Source organism: Pipra filicauda, unplaced genomic scaffold, assembly GCF_003945595.2.
Source record: "Pipra filicauda isolate LSUMZ 115617 unplaced genomic scaffold, ASM394559v2 scaffold272_size1030459_pilon, whole genome shotgun sequence".
NCBI classification, from domain to species: Eukaryota; Metazoa; Chordata; class Aves; order Passeriformes; family Pipridae; genus Pipra; species Pipra filicauda.
In genome coordinates this window covers 991,066-1,007,657 of record NW_024104390.1, presented here as the reverse complement: position 1 = coordinate 1,007,657, position 16,592 = coordinate 991,066, and the positions used below count along the sequence as shown (strand labels likewise).

Sequence of the window (16,592 nt, the reverse complement as noted above, 5' to 3'; positions counted from 1 at the left end):
TTTTGGGCTGAGTGGTTCTCTGTCTGCTGCAGAGACCTGTGAACTCTCTGGAGTTCCAGGCCAGTGACCAAAGTTGTAGCAAGGATTTGGCCTTATCAAAGAATCACAGAATGTTCCGAGCTGGAAGGGACCCACAAGGATCATCCAGTCCAACTCCTGGCCCTGCCCAGACACCCCAACAATCCCACCCTGTCCCCCAGAGCATCATCCAAACCCTCCTGGAGCTCTGGCAGCCTTGGGGCTGTGCCCACTGCCCTGGGGAGCCTGGTCAGTGCCCAACCAGCCTCTGGGGGAAGAACCTTTGCCTGAGATCCAACCTGAGCCTGCCCTGACACAGCTCCAGCCATTCCCTGGCTGCTGTCCCTGCTCCCCCCAGAGCAGAGCTCAGTCCCTGCCCAGGCAGGAGCTGCAGACCCTGGTGAGCTCTGACCTCAGTCTCCTCCAGCTGAACAAACCAAGTGCCCTCAGCCCCTCCTCACACTTCTGGCTTCCTCTCCACACCCTTCCCCATCTTTGTGGCTATCCTTTGGATGCTCTCCAATAGCTTTAGATCCTTCTTATATTGTGGTGCCCAAAACTGCACCATCAAAACTGCAACCAAACATCAGCAAAATATGTAAAGAGCCCTGACCCCACTGAGTTGCTGGGATGTCAGTGCACCCTTGCTTTAGGCATTTTATCAGCAGTTTTTAATTTCTGAGAGAGATTAGTGTAGCAATAACCTTCTTCACAAGTTCAGCCTCCCTGCATCCAGCCCCTGCTTGGCTCTAGACACCACTCCCGGAGCTGCTACACCTTGGGCTGGAGTTCTTGGTGGCATCCCTGCAGGATGACTCTCCTCAGCATCAGCCTGGATTGCTGAAGAGCTGGACTGTGACAAGACAGCCCCAGGACTGTGGCATTGGCAGGTAGAAAGAAACCAGCACGTGGTTTTCTTAACTCTTCTTCCTGTGCTTCCTCATCCTCCTGAAATGATTCACTTTATTCTTGTCACCACCCATCAGTTCCAGCCACTGCAAATTCCAGCTGCAGAAAAAGACTCGATATTCTTCTTGCTCTGGGAGATTAATCTTACTGAGGAAATGGTTCTGGAATTACACCTGCTTAATTAAAAGTAGCTGCCTGATGCGAGATCAGTCTAACACAGACATTTTTGGCAAGGACGTGTGTCCAGTTTCCTCTCTCGCACTTCTGGAGAAAGTGGGTTTTCTGTACACCACTGCTTCTGACCTGGAGCAATTAGTGTGGGGCTCCAACAGACTCTGAACCCAAACTTCATCTGGTGTCTGTCTGGAATAGCCAGGAGTGAAATCACGCTGGTCCATCAGAAATCCTCATGGTTCCTGTCAGCTGCTTTTGCCTGTGGGATTCATCCCACTCAGTGCAGGTGCCTCCAAGGGAGTCACTCATGGCTGTGGGCTTTGGAGCTCACCCTAAAGGAGGGACCCAAAACAGCTGCCTCACATCCTAAAAATCCTGTTTCCTTTCTTGGATCTCAAGGCTCAACTCACTGGTTTGGTTGTAGATGTCTGAGGATCCCAGAATCACAGAACCTTTAAGATTGGAAAAGACCTTCAAGATCATCAAGTCCAACTGACTGTCTCCTTGATAGGCAGTTTCAATTGGGATAAATTAATCCCATCCTGAGCACCCATGATGAAAATCATTTCCTCTGTTACTCTTCAACATAGAATATCCACTCAACATTCTTTCTGCATTCAATATTGATCCTCCTGGGCTTGTCCACCTCTCCCACACAAAGCCTCTGAGAACAGGAGACCCAGCTCCTCACCTGGGACGTGTCCCCTCAGTCTGAGTCACTCAGCCCAGACACTGGGCCCTGCCTGTGCCACCCCTCTGTCCCAAACTGCTTTGTGACATCGGGGTCTTGCTCAGGTCCTTTGCACTGAGGCTTTGGGAGCATTGCTAAGCTGCTGGATCTGGCAATGCTGAATTTTAGGGGTTGACTTAAAGATCTTAGAGGTCTTTTCCAGCCTTAATGATCCTATGGATTCTCTGATTCCATGGATGGTTTTCATGCCCTTGAGTCACTGGTCCATGGGCTGTCCAGGCTGTCTGAACATCCCAGGTGGAGATCTTCCTTCCCTTCTCCCCTTGGGTCATTACAGGACCACATTCTTCCTGCAGTGTGTTTATAAAGTCCTGCTCATTTTCAGGTGTTAAACCCCAGATAATGATCCCAGTCTGAGCCAGTGCAGGGAGTTACTGTGACACCACTGAGGGGGAACAGGCAGCAGGATTAGTGTGAGTGTGTGACCACCGGAGTAGAGCAAGGAGAGAGAAGCACTGTAAGGAAAACAGGGAAGAGAACAGAGAAGAGGGGAGTAAGGGAAGAAAGAAAGGGATGCGATAAAGAAATGCACCGAACCATTCAAATTCATCAAAGCAAATGTGTTAGTTCTCCTGTTTGCTGAAGCAGGTCATGAATTATGTTCAGCAAACAGACAAACACAGTAACTAAAGGCACATTAGTTCTCTCATTTCTGTTTGTGAATGTGTATTGGAAGAGGAACATGATAGGAAAAGTAATGAATATGTGATATTTTTCTCTTTGAAATTAATAGCTGTGTATTTCACTGGAGATCACCTGCCTCAGTCTGGCCTGTTGTGTGCAGGAGCAGGAGCCCTCACAGTTCAACTGCAGCTCAGCTTCAGCTCAGCCTCCACTGCTCCACCACAGCAGGGTTATAAAAGTTGTTTCCATGGAAAAGGAAACTGAGACCCAGAAATGCTCAGGGTTGTACCTGTGGGGAGTGAGCTGGGGACAAGTCACAGATGGTGTCCCCAGGGCTCAGTGTTGAGCCCAGGCCTGTTTGACATCTTCCTCAATGACCTGGAGGAGAGAATTCGGTGCTCCCTCAGTCACTTCTCAGATCACACCGAGTTGGGTGGGAGTGTGGATCTGCTGGAGGGCAGGAGGGCTCTGACAGGGATCTGGACAGGCTGGATCCAAGGGCCCAGGCCAGAGGTGTGAGGGACAACAAGGTCAAGTGTTGGGTCCTGCCCTTGGGTCAGCACAACCCCATGGAACGCTCCAGGCTGGGGCAGAGGGGCTGGAAAGCTGGAAAAGGCCCTGGGGGTGCTGGTCAATTGAAAAGGTTGTCCAGCCCTGGCACAGCTGCCCCAGGCAGGGGTGGAGTCCCCATCCCTGGGGGGATTTAAAAGTAGTGTAAATGTGACACTTGGGGATGTGGTTTAGTGGTGGCCTTGGCAGTGCTGGCCATCCCAGTTGAACTTGATGATCTTGAAAGTCTTTTCCAACCTAAATAATTCTTTAATTCTGTGACTCCTTTCACTTCATTTTACCCATTTAGCAACTCAGCAGGTAGGTCAGACTATTTGCTCACACCTTTTTGTGGTCTCTGGAAAATATAAGGTCCTTTAATGAGTCTTGCTTGAGTCTCTCTGTGCAGGACTATGGGAAATATTTCTGATGCAGAGATGAAACACACTCAGGCTGCTGAACAAATACGATTTCCAAGCCACTAAAACATCTTTGCCTCCACATCAGCTCAAGGAAGACAAGGCCCTGCAGAGCTGTGTTTCTGTAACAGGTGACTGGGACCATGTGGAGGTTCAGAAGGTTCTGAGGGGGAGAGGACACACAAAGCTGAGATGAACCAGCTGTGGATGGTTGAGGAATCCAGGATGAGGAGGAAAATGCAAAGAACAGCAAACTGATGTGTCAGGATCACCTCCTGGCTCTGAAACAGGAAGAGGTGGTGGGAAGCATCGACCTGATGGCTTTTTCTGCCTCCTCTGGGCCATGGATCAGCCTCTCCAGAGACTGACTCCACCTTGTCTTATTGGAATATCAGCCTGTGGAGGCTCTTCTGTCTTGAATAGCAAAGCAAACAGCTGCATCTCCCTGCCCCAGCAGAGGCTTTCCAGGTGCTGACAGTGGAAGGCCAGCAGGGCAGACACGTCCTTGCAGCTCATCCAGAAGGGCAGGTGAGGATGGGGGAGGAAGGCAGGACACCCGTGAGCACCTACAGCCTCTCAAAGCTCCAGGTGAAAACCAACCACTCACCTTTCTGTGTCTTTAACATGATCTTCATAACTGGGAGAGCTGGGGGGGTTCAGCTGGAGGAGAGAAGGTCCAGGGAGAGCTGAGAGCCCCTTGCAGGGCCTAAAGGGGCTTCAGGAGAGCTGGAGAGGGACTGGGGACAAGGGATGGAGGGACAGGATACAGGGAATGGCTTCCCACTGCCAGAGGGCAGGATAGATGGGAGATTGGAAGGAATCCTTCCCTGGGAGGGTGGGGAGGCCCTGGCCCAGGTTGCCCAGAGAAGCTGTGGCTGCCCCTGGATCCCTGGAAGTGTCCAAGGCCAGGTTGGATGGGGCTTGGAGTAACCTGGGCTGGTGGAAGGTGTCCCTGCCCATGGCAGGGTATGGGACTGGATGGTCTTTAAGGTCCCTTCCAACCCCAACAATTCCATGATTCCATGACTCTGTGATGTGTCTTGGATGCAGCCAAGGGTCACCACACCACTGCTGCTGCATCACAGAGGCTTCCAAGTGGAGTGAATTGGCAGTCAAGAGCCAGTGGATGTGTCCAGGGATTCAGCACTTTGGGCTTGCAAAACAATCCCAGAGAGCACCAGAGGGATGGGAAGGAGGAAGGCAATGAAGAATGAGGTAAAAACCATGAGAAGAGCAAGGACACAGAGGAGAACAAGGGAAAATGCAGAGGGGAGAGAGGAGGAGACCTGCAGAAGGCAGAGCAGCTTTGCCTCTCTGGCTGCACGAGGTGTGTGGGAGGATGAGTGATGGGCCATGGGATGGGAATGCAGGGGCTTAATGCAAAGCTGAGATGCAAATACAATAATGGCAAGAGTTAAAGGGAAAATAGAGTTTTTCATGTAAAACTGATGTTTCTTCATAAACCTTTATTTATCTTAAAAAATGAAGAGCAATCTCTGAGCCATGTAAGAGCATTTATCACCCAGGAAGGTGAAGGCAGCAGAACGTGCAGATTCCTGGCTGGGTTATTCATACAAATCACAACCAGATTAGTACTGAGCCCACCTAATGTGGTAGTTCCACAATCCCAAACAAGCATTAGCCTTGCACTTGTTTTAAAAATGAGCATCTCCCGAAGTCCTGATGCCCTACAGGGCTGCAGGGGAAAAAATTCCATCTTATGGCCTGTCAGGCTTTGGGGACTGTTGGAAACGGGGATATATATCTATATATATTTAAGACATAAAGTAAGAGTGTGTGTGATTAAGAATTTGGGTGGTTCTGTGCTATAATTCTGGTGGCTTTTAAGCCTCTCCTTGTCAGTGATACTGGATGAGGGTGGATAGAGAAGTTGCCTGTATGGAATACAAAGAATAAAATTACTTCTCCTGCCTGACCCATGTCTCTGCCTTGTCCAATTTTCTATATTCCCCCACTAGCTCAAGTTTTTGAGCTGTCCTTCAGGCCCCAGCTAGGGATTACCTGTCTCTGCCAACAGCTGTAAAACAGGTGTCTGATGCCTCCTCAAAAAATTTCAACAAACCAGGGGAATAACAGAAAGAAAGAAAGAAAGAAAAAAGCCCAATAATATTTTACTAACCCATTTTCAAGGTCGCAAAGTCAAGCACTCCAAAATTAGGAAGTGTCAGATTTAAGATGCCTGTAAAATCTTCATTTAGCCTTGCTGTGTGTGTGCATTCTAATTCACTCTTAAATATGTGATCACTTGTGCTCTGCAGGCAGAATCCTGCTCGTTCAGGGCTCAGAATAGACTTGCTCTCTGAAAGAGCAGCTCTTCAATATTTCATTTGGTCTCATCGTTCAGTGTGTGGCTCCATGCATTATTTACTGCAGACAGCACTGAATACAGAATTATTAATTTCTTACCAGGTTTTTCTCTGGTGCCTCACTGTTCAATCTCCCTTCTTTACAAAATTTAATGAATATATCTTAACAATAGGGCCTAGAGGTGAATCAATACTGATGTTTCATTTTATGGGAGGAAATGATGCACACAATAAGTATTAAAGTCAAAACAATCCAAAGTGTCTCCTGATTTTTGGTGTACATTTTGATTGTCTGACACGACTTCCTTGAGCACTTCCATGTTTTTAGTTATTTATATTTCCAGAACATGTATTTCTATATATGTGTGGTTACTACCTTTGCCTTTTCAGACCTGCACAGACCTAATCTCACTCACCGCAGGGGCTCACAGTCAGCAGAGAGGAAGGTGATAGACCCAGGGGGGTTTAGTGCAGGATTCACCTCACCTTAAAATAGATATCAAACCCAGATCTGATTATCTTGCCCTTAACATGTTGCTTCTCTCCCTGTAGAATGAGGGAGCCCAAGGCAAATAATGAGTTAGGCAGCTAATTTTGGATTCACTGGCAGAGGTGAATCCCAGTCTTCCAGAAAATAAATAAGCAAAAAATCCTGAGAGACTCTGCAGCCTTATTTTTGCAGAAGTTGGATGAGGGAGGAAGAGAGACAATGGGTATTTTGGGGCTGTGGTGGGGGATTGTTACTGTGAAGGGCCTCACTCAGCTCCTGCTCCCATCACAATAACCCCAGACCATGGTCAGGGCTCCATCCTCAACCTTTTCACCTCCTGAGATGGAAGGGACCCACAAGGATCATCAGTTCCAACCTCTGGCTCTGCTCAGGACCCCCCAACAATCCCACCACGTGTCTGAAAGGCTCCAGATGCTTTTGTTGAGCTTTTCCAGTGCCCACCTTCTCTGGCAGTCACCTCCCGCTTTAGGCACCTTCCATCAGCTTTGTCTTCACTTGGTCTCTTCAGGATCCCTTCTCAGCCAGGGACAAGTGGATTGAGCCAATTCCACTTCAGTTCTGTCTTTGGAGACCACGTGCCTCTGCTCCATGGGGTAGTTTGTTGTATTTTGGCAATGAAACGAGAGAAGTAGTACAGAGAAAATAGGAAATACCTCCATAGGGAGGCTCCTGAGACCTCCCAGAGTGGGTGTTATGGAAACAATTGGCTGGTTTGGAGTGGGGAATCCAAGGATGTACCAGTGAGTGAGGGCAGATAAATCTCAGCTGAAGGGTTATTTCCACAAAGTCAAAGTCTCTGGCAGGCGAGAATATTTTCAGCTGAAAGAAATATTTACTTCCCAAGTAATTGCTTGTGACTCACTTATTATAAACTTACATTTCTCTTTTATAGTGCAATATATATATATATATAGTATGAAACAGAGTGGTTTATTTACCACTTAGGGTGGTTTCTTATTCTCCCCTACAAGCTGTGCTGCACACAGCATGAGATTCTTCAGCCCTCCAAAGACAGTGAAAAAAACCATTAAAATTCATTTCTGATGAACTGAATAATTTTTGGATCATTCAACTGTCATGGTTTGAGAAAGAAATCTTGTTTGGAAAGAAATCTTGTGCAGCAGGAATGCTGGAGAGTTTGTACCCAACTTGTGGTTCGGGGTTCATGTGATTCTGCAATATTTCATATTTCACTCGAAACAAACCTCCCTTATAACACTCAGATCCCAAATGAGATAAAACAGGAGGTGAAATAGAAGAATTTCCACTGGGCAGAAATTGCAGGTGCTGCTGGAAGAAAAGGCAGTGCCAGATTTTAGGTGGCACAACCCTGGTTCACTCCAGTGGCAACAAACCTGGCACTGCCCCGGAACGAAAGGGAACAAGATCTGAGGAGAAAAGTCACAGTGTGGGAAAGAAAAACACAGGGACCATCTCGGGCTCAGGGTTAAGGCTGAGGGAGGACATAACTGTGGCCTTGAAGTGCCTGAAGGGCACTGGATGAGATGGAGAGAGACTGTCTACAAGGGCCTGGAGGGACAGGACACAGGGAATGGCTTCCCACTGCCAGAGAACACGGTGAGATGGGATACTGGGAAGGAATCCTTCCCTGTGAGGGTGGGAAGGCCCTGGCCCAGGTTGCCCAGAGAAGCTGTGGCTGCCCCTGGATCCCTGGAAGTGTCCAAGGCCAGGTTGGACGGGGCTTGGAGCAACCTGGGCTGGTGGGAGGTGTCCCTGCCCATGGCAGGGGGTGGGATGGGATGGGCTTCAAAGTCCCTTCCCACCCAAACCATCCTGTCCTTCCATGGTTCCAAGCAGTGACTGAGGTGTTTGGTTGTGTTTAGTGCCTGACACCTCTCTCCAAATCCAGACATTTCCTTCCTCTCTGCACCTTGGGTTGGAACCAACTTTCTATTTCCTGAACAGTCTCTGATATGCAGAGTGGTTTGCAGTGTTTTGGCAGAGAGCAATCACCCCATGTCCCAGGCCAGGCCAGAGCTGCTCCAGGAGCTGGGAGCACTTCAGAGACCCCCACGAGCCTGGGACAGCCCCCAACCCACCCCAGCCCCAGGTGCAGGCAGTGCTGGGTGCTCAGTGGGGCAGAAAGCAGCCCTTGGAGGGGTTTGCAGGTGGTAAGAAGGTGTAAGATTCTGTGATCTTGCTGAAGCACATCCATGTGCTCAAGAGGACTGAGACAATGTTATAGAGAATAATTCCCCAGTTCTGGCATTTTCTGAGCACTCTGTGCTGGAATGAGCTATGTCAGCATTCCTTGAAGGTGACATTTTGATATAAAATAAGTTGCTTTTGGCTTGAAAGGACTATTATGGTATTTAAACTGATTTTATGGACTGAGAGACTTTTCCCTGGTAGCTGTGGAATGAGCCTGAGAACTTGTGTTTAACCAAAGCATCTATGGAACAGTATCCAGATTTTGATGTGGTGGGGTCTGCACTTCTGGCCCATCAGGAGGCTCTTCCAGTTGTTAATACTTCTATTTCTAACTTAAATATGTGCTTCTTTACCATCAGGCTGATGGTCACTTCCTCTGGTACTTTGCAGAGCATGTTTCCATTTCCTTCCCTCCCAGGCTGTTTACAGACCACAGAAAAAGTCGTTTTTCAGCCTTGTCTATTCTTTTTTTTGATAGTCAGAATGTATTGAATTCCTTCTGTGTTTCATAAAAAACTCATTTCCCAGCCTTCAAATAATTGTATTGCTGTTCACTGTTCTATCCTCAATTTTTCACTTGACTAAATGCACTATTCCAACATTAATCCCACCATTGCCTTGTAAGATGTAAAATAACCAACTAATCCTGTGTTTATCTCTTTGTGGATAACACACCAATCTTTTTGTCATTGCACTGGGTAGATCACATTGAAATCTTGTATTTTGAGTGGGAAAGCGGTCATTTTGGGGTAGAGAGCTAGCACAGAGGGTTATACCCTTTGCCAAGGGCCACCTCACAAAACAGTTGCTGGTGGAGGAATAGTGGGTCTGTCCTGATGTTGTAGAGGGTTGTCACAGGTCCCTGTCTTCTCTTCATGCTTGCCAAAATATTCACTGTATCTCTCTGTATCTGTCCCTACTTCATCCTGCTGAGCTCCTGAGTAATGAACTCAAACAGACCTGCCCCTGGGAGAGGTTTGGAGGCAGCAATGCCAGAAGTGTCTCGGTGTCACCAGGGCAGTCCCAGCCCAGATCACCAGATCGTGTGCAGGGCTTTAATGGACAGTTTGTGTTGCACATTTCTCTCTTGATTTAGAAGTTCTCCCTCACTGGGAATTCTTGTGGGAGATAAAAGGACCAAATGATCAGCAGATACTGAACTTCTTTAATGCCCCCATAATTCAGCATAAGAGCTTCCATTGATCTGCTCCTTGGTTCTGTCAGGCTGAAACCAGAATTTGGCTCAAAGGGCCAAATCCTCTTGTCTTCTTAGTTAGTGGTTGAGAAGGTCCTTGATGTTCTCCTTTCACACCATGTGTCCTTCACACACCACATGACATTGTCCAGTACTCCAAAACAAGAGAAAAAAAGCCACTGCTAGTTTGGACTCCAGGAGGAGATGAGGGAAGGTGAGAGCACTGATTAAACTGGTGAACTCTTGTGAGTATTTTCTTATGATCCTTAGTTGAGAACTACATCCTACAGATCAGGAGAAAAGGGAAAAGGCAACCCAAGAGTGCCCAGAGTTATTATTTCAGGAAAGATTCCAACAAAGCAGATTCTTACCCTGAGCCTCAGCAACAAATGCTGAGCTTCTATTTCCAAGTTGTTATTGCTGCTCTAAGTGCAGTCTCAGAGGAGGTTTTACTGCCAAACTTAGCACATGCCTCTCTTTGCTCAACCTCCAGTACATCAGAGGAAGGAAAGGAGCCAGGTTATGAAAGAAGACAAGAACTTGTCAGGAAACTTGAAGCAGAAGATTCAAACAATAAAGGTTAGTCCATCACAGCTGGTGGAGATCCTTTCTCTGTAGTGAGGAATCCCATTATTCTCTGTGGAATCCCAGCTGCTCCTGAAGGAGATGAGAGCATCCCAAATAGATTGGACTCAAATGCCTTGATCTAAAGCTTTTTCAACTCCATATTATGAAAACCATTGAAGGCAGTTTGCAGGCTGTTGTATCCTCTTGGAGGACGTGTCTCCAAGCAGATTTTTCCCTCAAGGGATCTGTGAAGGACCTGCTGGAGATCCCCAAAGCTTTGCTGTCAGTAAAGTGTGATCAGCAAGACATTTTCCTGGGTGTTTTGCCCCCTGTTTTCATGCAGACAAATCCCCTTCCTGCTGGGCACAGCTCTGGTTAAACTAAACTCCTCAGCTGGTTGGATTACAGGCATTTTGTTCACCAAAACAGAGTGTTCTTGGTACCAACCCTTGGTTCTTGTAGGCTTGGTTTGGACAGTGCAGACAAGTAAACCTGCTCTGAAGAGCATCATCTGCTGTCAGTGATCATCCCCTACAAGGAGCTGAGTGTTTCTGAAGGGTCTGACAGGGAGGGCTCTCTGTGCCAGTGGGGGTTTGGTGGATGCTGAGGAACAGGGAGAACAGAAGAAGATCACAGAATATGTTGAGCTGGAAGGGACCCACAAGGATCATCGAGTCCAGCCCCTGCCCCTGCCCAGGACACCCCAAGAGTCACCCCCTGTGCCCCAGAGGATCAGCCAAACACTTCTTGAACTCTGGCAGAGGCCCTTGGTTACCTGCAGCTCTGGAACTGCCGAGATGAAGGTGCGATTCCAAGGCCTCAGTGGAGCCTGAACCTGCCCCAGCTCATTTTGAACCCAAGAAGGGTTTCCATCAGGCACAGCCGCTGTGGTAAAATTCATAGAGCATTTCCTGGAGAACCTCCTTCCCCCTTTGTGGTTTGGACCTGTCATTCTGCCTGAGTGTAACTGGCTGTGGAAGAGAAAATGAACAATTATTCCAATTATTCCTTAGTTCATCCCTTCATCTCATGGTCTTGTAGATTCACCCCTTCCCCTTCCTCCATCCAGACACTTTCCCTCAGGATGGAGAATCACAGTGTATGTGGCTTTTTCTTGACTAGAAATCCCTTTCACAGACCTCTGAATCAATCCAATCCCATTTGCTGCCCTTTTCCCTTTTTTTTCCAAGTTCTGGTCCACCCTTTTTGAGTTGAGGACCAGAACCACACCAAGTGGGCAGCAGGTGCCTGCATTTTACATATATTTGCTGCCACATTGTCTTTTGTTGTGCCAATAATTTCTAACATTTTTTTTCACTAGTTTAATTCACTAAGCTAATTTTAGTTAATTCAACTCCGTGAATGTTGATAATTTAATTACCACCCTGTGTTTTCTATGTTTTAAACAATTATTTTTTCATGGGAGGACCTCCCCTCTCATTCCATTCCTTATCTTCGTGAAGTTGTTTGTGGTTTTTTTTTTTTTTTTTTTTGGTTTGGTGATTTTTTTTGGTGAAGGACTTTCTAAATTCCTTTAGAAATGCAACTACAATATCAGCTGGATTTCCCTTACCCTCATGTCTATGGGCTCCTTCAAAGAACTACACCAGGCTGTAAATCCTGATTTCCCTTTCCAGAACTGCATGGACTCTTCCCCACTACACTTTATTTATCCACGGATCCTCTTATATTACAATTTCTGTCAATTAACCCGGTACAGATGTGCTGCCACTCTGGATTTTCCTGAACTTTACATTGGATCTTCTTTAAAAATTGAGGCCACACTGATGATTCCATATTGAAGTGTCTTGACATTGAGACATTTTTACATTCCACTTGCACACCAGATTTTAATTCAGCAATTTCGCAGTGGAGTTCCCTGGGTACCCTGGGAAGAACATCCTCTGGTCTGGGGGATTTGTTAATACCTCTCGACACGCTCCATGATCTCCTCCAATATGGGAATGATCCTTTGATGCGGCCCCTTATAAAGACAAAAATTGCTGTGCAGGAGCTCCTTGACCCTGTCATGGAAAAACCAGCTGCAAACATGGGATTAGTTCTCTGCTGTGCACTTATTTATTAAATTTTGATTGCCCTTTTGCATTTCCAGTACCCTTTTTACCTCTGTATAGTCCTGCTCATTTCTCTCGGTCTTCCTAAAGTCCTTTTGGAAATAGGAATTTGCCCACAATGCCAGGGTGATCTCTCTGATTTCTCCACCATAGACAAGGACTTAACTCTTCCAACCATTCCTTTTATTTTATTTTATTTTTATTCCTTTTCATTTTATTCTCTTTTTTAAACAAAATACAAAACAAGAAATAATTTTCATTCAGTGATTTAGTGCCCATTTTTGAAGTTAAACACATCACAATGGTTTTCTTTATTTTTTTATTCCACAGGTGCTGAATATCAGCACTTTTTGATGACTATTGTAGCAGGTTCCTACAGAACCTTTCAGCTGGGTGCTGTGCATTGGCTGCACTGGATGCAGCCAAGCTGACAATTCATTTTCCTCTTGCAGTTCCTCTGACTGATTTTTCCATTTTTTTGGGGCATCGTGAATGTGCTTTTCATCCCACACACCTGAGTACATAAAGCTGGGAGAGAGGGTTACCAATATAGTGGTTTCTTGGTTTCTGTGAGTCTGATTCCCCTTCCTGTAAGGCTGAATTGGAACACCAAGAAAACGACCTCATGTTTCCCATGGCAAGACAAGCTTGTGGCTGAGAAAGAATCAGGGCCTGGGACATGTGGGAATTGTCACTGGCAAATAGGTCCTACTTTTCCCTGACCTAGGAAAGCTCAAACCAGCAGCCCTGGCCAAAGAAAAGTGCAGGAAGGAGGTACAAGTCCACAAGTCCTTGTCTGATTCCATTTCTGACATCAAATCCTTCTCATATAAATCCTTTTTCCATTACATGAGCTTTACTGTTACAACCAGGGCCACAGAAATATTTGTCAGCACAGCTCAGTTTGCCACGTTCAGCACAGAATATACAGGGAACAAGAAATGCAATCACCAAGGAACAACCCAACCCTTCCAGCTCCCCCTCCCCAGTGCAGTGCCAAGGTGGGTCACAGCAACTCCTATTGCCTGGTTCATTTATTACTCCAGCCTGACCCATATTCTGCTTTACAAGCTGTCCTAAATTTTTTTCACCTTAAAATAATTTAAGTTTCTTGCCTCTACTGCACTATTTGGAAAGTCATACCAGGATATAATTCCATAATAGTTTTTTTGGTTTTTTTTCTGCCTTACAGTCTAAATTTATTCATGACCAAGTTGATCTTATTCCAGCATCATCCTCTAACTTACATATTCTTTTTTTGTACTTGTTATTTACTCACTCAGTGTATTTTAAGGAGCCATCATATTGACTCTGAGACATTATTTTGCTGGTTTAAATAGGTCTGGGAGCTTCTGAAATCATTGCAGCCTGAGCCAGGCCAGTGTGAGAGCTCCTTCCTCAGCACTGGGATTATCCTGTGCCTGTGTTAGGGCAGTGAACACACACCAGCCACAGGACCAACAGTCTGAGGAACAGCAAATCCATACCAGGTCTTCATTATCCTCGAGCATCCTCCAGCTCTGCATTAATGTGACCCACTCTGGCTGACCCTCTGTTTTATAATTCTATCAAAAAAGGACTTGATGGCACTTAATTGATCTGTTTTCTTGTGCAAATGAAGTGTCATTATGTGTGCTGTGATTTCCAGTGAGAGAGGCAGAGCCCCACTGGCACTGAGCATCCCCACACAGTCCTTGAGCCATCGGGTGCTAAAGGGACATAAAAGGAGTTGTTACCCCTGTGGGGTGATTTCAGGTGACACATCCCCACCGGAGCCTTAAAGTTGGAAAAAACCTTTAAGATCATCGAGTGAGTGCAACTGTTCCCAGCACTGCCAAGGCCACCACTAACACATGTCCCCAAGGGCCACACCCACATGTGTGACCCCACCACCCCCCTGGGCAGCTGTGCCAGGGCCTGACCACCCTTTCCATGAAGGAATTTTCCCCAACACCCAACCTGACCCTCCCCTGGCACAGCTGGAGGCCGTTCCCTCTCCTGCTGTCCCTTGTTCCCTGGGAGCAGAGCCCGACCCCCCCCGGCTCCCCCCTCCTGTCAGGGAGTTGCAGAGCCAGAAGGTCCCCCCTGAGCCTCCTTTGCTCCAGGCTGAGCCCCCCCAGCTCCCTCAGCTCCTCATCAGACTTGTGCTCCAGCACATTTTGTGCAGCACTGACCATCTCCCACGTGGCACCTTCAGCTGTCGTTCTTCCAGATGGAAAATTTACTTTCCATCATCCCCCTTCCCTTGGTGGAGGAGGTTTTGTTTGTCTGGTTTTTGGGGTATTCATTTTAAGTTCTGCTCAAAACTCTGTGAACGAATGCTGGAAGAGCTGGAGTCTTTCAAGGGACCACATGGAACAAACCCACATTCTCTCTTTCCCACTTTTCTCAGCCATTCCCAGCTCTGTGGCTGCACTGACACCTCTTGAGCCCTGACCCTGGCACAAAACACTCGATACCTTGAAGGTGGTTGGCAGGTGAGTTTGTCTTGCACAGATACCAGCACTGACCCATCCAGTGAATTCCTGGATTTTAGTTCCATGAACACCAAACCCACCTTCAGCCAGCCTGGAATCTGCTCCAGATCAGACCTGAATCACAGCGTGGCCTTCACCCTCTCTCCTCCCAGGAACTGCCAAGCAGGGGGGCAAAAGGAGTCACCAACTCCCTCCCCAAGCAGCCCAAGTCCATTCTGGGGAGTTTTCCCAGTGTTTAAAATACCAAGGACAGATTCCTACCCTCCCCTTGATCTCGTCCCTCACTGCATGGTGACCCCCATGCCCTTCCCTGCTGCAGGATCCTAAACCTGAGACATGGCTCTGCTGCCCTTGTACTTGAGCCCAAACAACTCACGGAGCTGTAAGTCCCTCTAACATTTCATTTATTGCTCTAAAGCTACCAGGGAGCTGAGTGCATCTCTGAGTGCTCAGGAATCCTCTGTGTCCTGGGAGACAGCGTTTCCAGTGAATGCCTTTGTGCCTCTGCAAGGCTGGGAATGAGCTCAGCCTGCAGCCTGAGCTGTGCTTACACTTCAGGCTCAAAGCACCGCACAAATTAAGCAGGAAAATGGGATTTTGATACCACCTGCAAGAAGAGGTTCTCTGAATTCCTAATTTGTGTGAAGTCTTAATGGCCTTTCTTTTTCCATTCCTATCATCTCTCCCCTCCTCTCCTTCCCCCCCTCCCCTGCACACCAGTGTGGATGGGAGGCCGTCCGTGGGGTGGAATTATTTATGAGAGCTCTGCAAATGTAGATGTACTGTTTCCAGCTAATAGAGCTCAAATCACTTGCACTGCACCATTAGAGAGGAAACCTACCCGAGTAAATTATATACAGGCCATAAATGGAAGCAGTTGTAGTGTTTTTATGGCTCTATAAAACTCTGGAAGTTTATTGCTATTGAACAAACATGTAATCTGATTCTCAAAGCTGAATATGAGACCCCAGTAGGGTCCAAAACCTGCATTTACCTTCAGACCTCTCACCATGTTGGTCACATCGTGGAAATTGTGTTTCAATGGCAGGTTTTGAGAACCACTGAATCCATTTGAGAACCATTAAACCCAGGACTCCTGTCTAGAAGATATCCCAGCTCGGCCAAACATAGGGAAATACAAGAATTCAGTGGAACAAAGCAGTGGCTTCAGTTTAATATTCTCTTTGTCTACAAAGAGGCCTTAGGAGGACTTCAATAAAGAGCTGAAAAGCAAAGATGTTTTGGACTTCTTAAACTCAGTGTTCTGCTGCCTGTGGAAAATGAATGTATAATGTTTTTTTCTATTTAATGAAGAAGATTCAGATAAAATATTGCAAAAACAAACAAACCCAGGCCAAGATGGAATATTTAACACTGGGTTGCTGACCTGATTTGCCAGGATTTGTAAGCCATAGGCCATACAAGGGATTTTTCTAAGGGCTGGTGAGATCCCTCTGAACAAACACATGAGCTCAGATGAGCTCTGAGCTGAGCTCTGCCCTGCAGGGATTAGTGGGACAGCACTTCTGTGGGGGCAGGACACGGGTGTGATCAAAGCTCTGATCCAGGATTCCTTTCTTCCTTGCCTCTGCCCCTTATTGTTATTTTTACTCTCCCTGTTTCCATTTGAAGCCAGCCCGGCCTTTCAGGGCTTGAGTGAGCACAGAAATGTTTGAACTGCTCCAGGTCTGTGTTCTTTCCCTCTTTTTCAGGGACATTCAGGGCCTGTGACACGGGGTTTGTTCTCATGGCCTGTGGTTTCCTGGCAGCAACACTGTCCCTTGGAGCAGAGGGAGCATGGACAACTCCCAGGGAGCATCTCCC

General features: G+C 47.0%; 1 long non-coding RNA gene across 2 annotated transcripts; it reads left to right on the top strand.

Moving 5' to 3' along the window:
* The first annotated feature begins 4,565 nt into the window (after positions 1–4,565).
* Positions 4,566–16,003, top strand: LOC120323495. 2 transcript variants are annotated; one of them, XR_005563981.1, is made up of 4 exons: positions 4,566–4,659; positions 10,143–10,228; positions 14,684–14,768; positions 15,817–16,003. It is a non-coding gene; the product is annotated as an uncharacterized LOC120323495 (long non-coding RNA). The 2 variants fall into 2 exon arrangements; XR_005563980.1 differs by having other exon boundaries at positions 4,566–4,771.
* Positions 16,004–16,592: the final 589 nt, after the last annotated feature.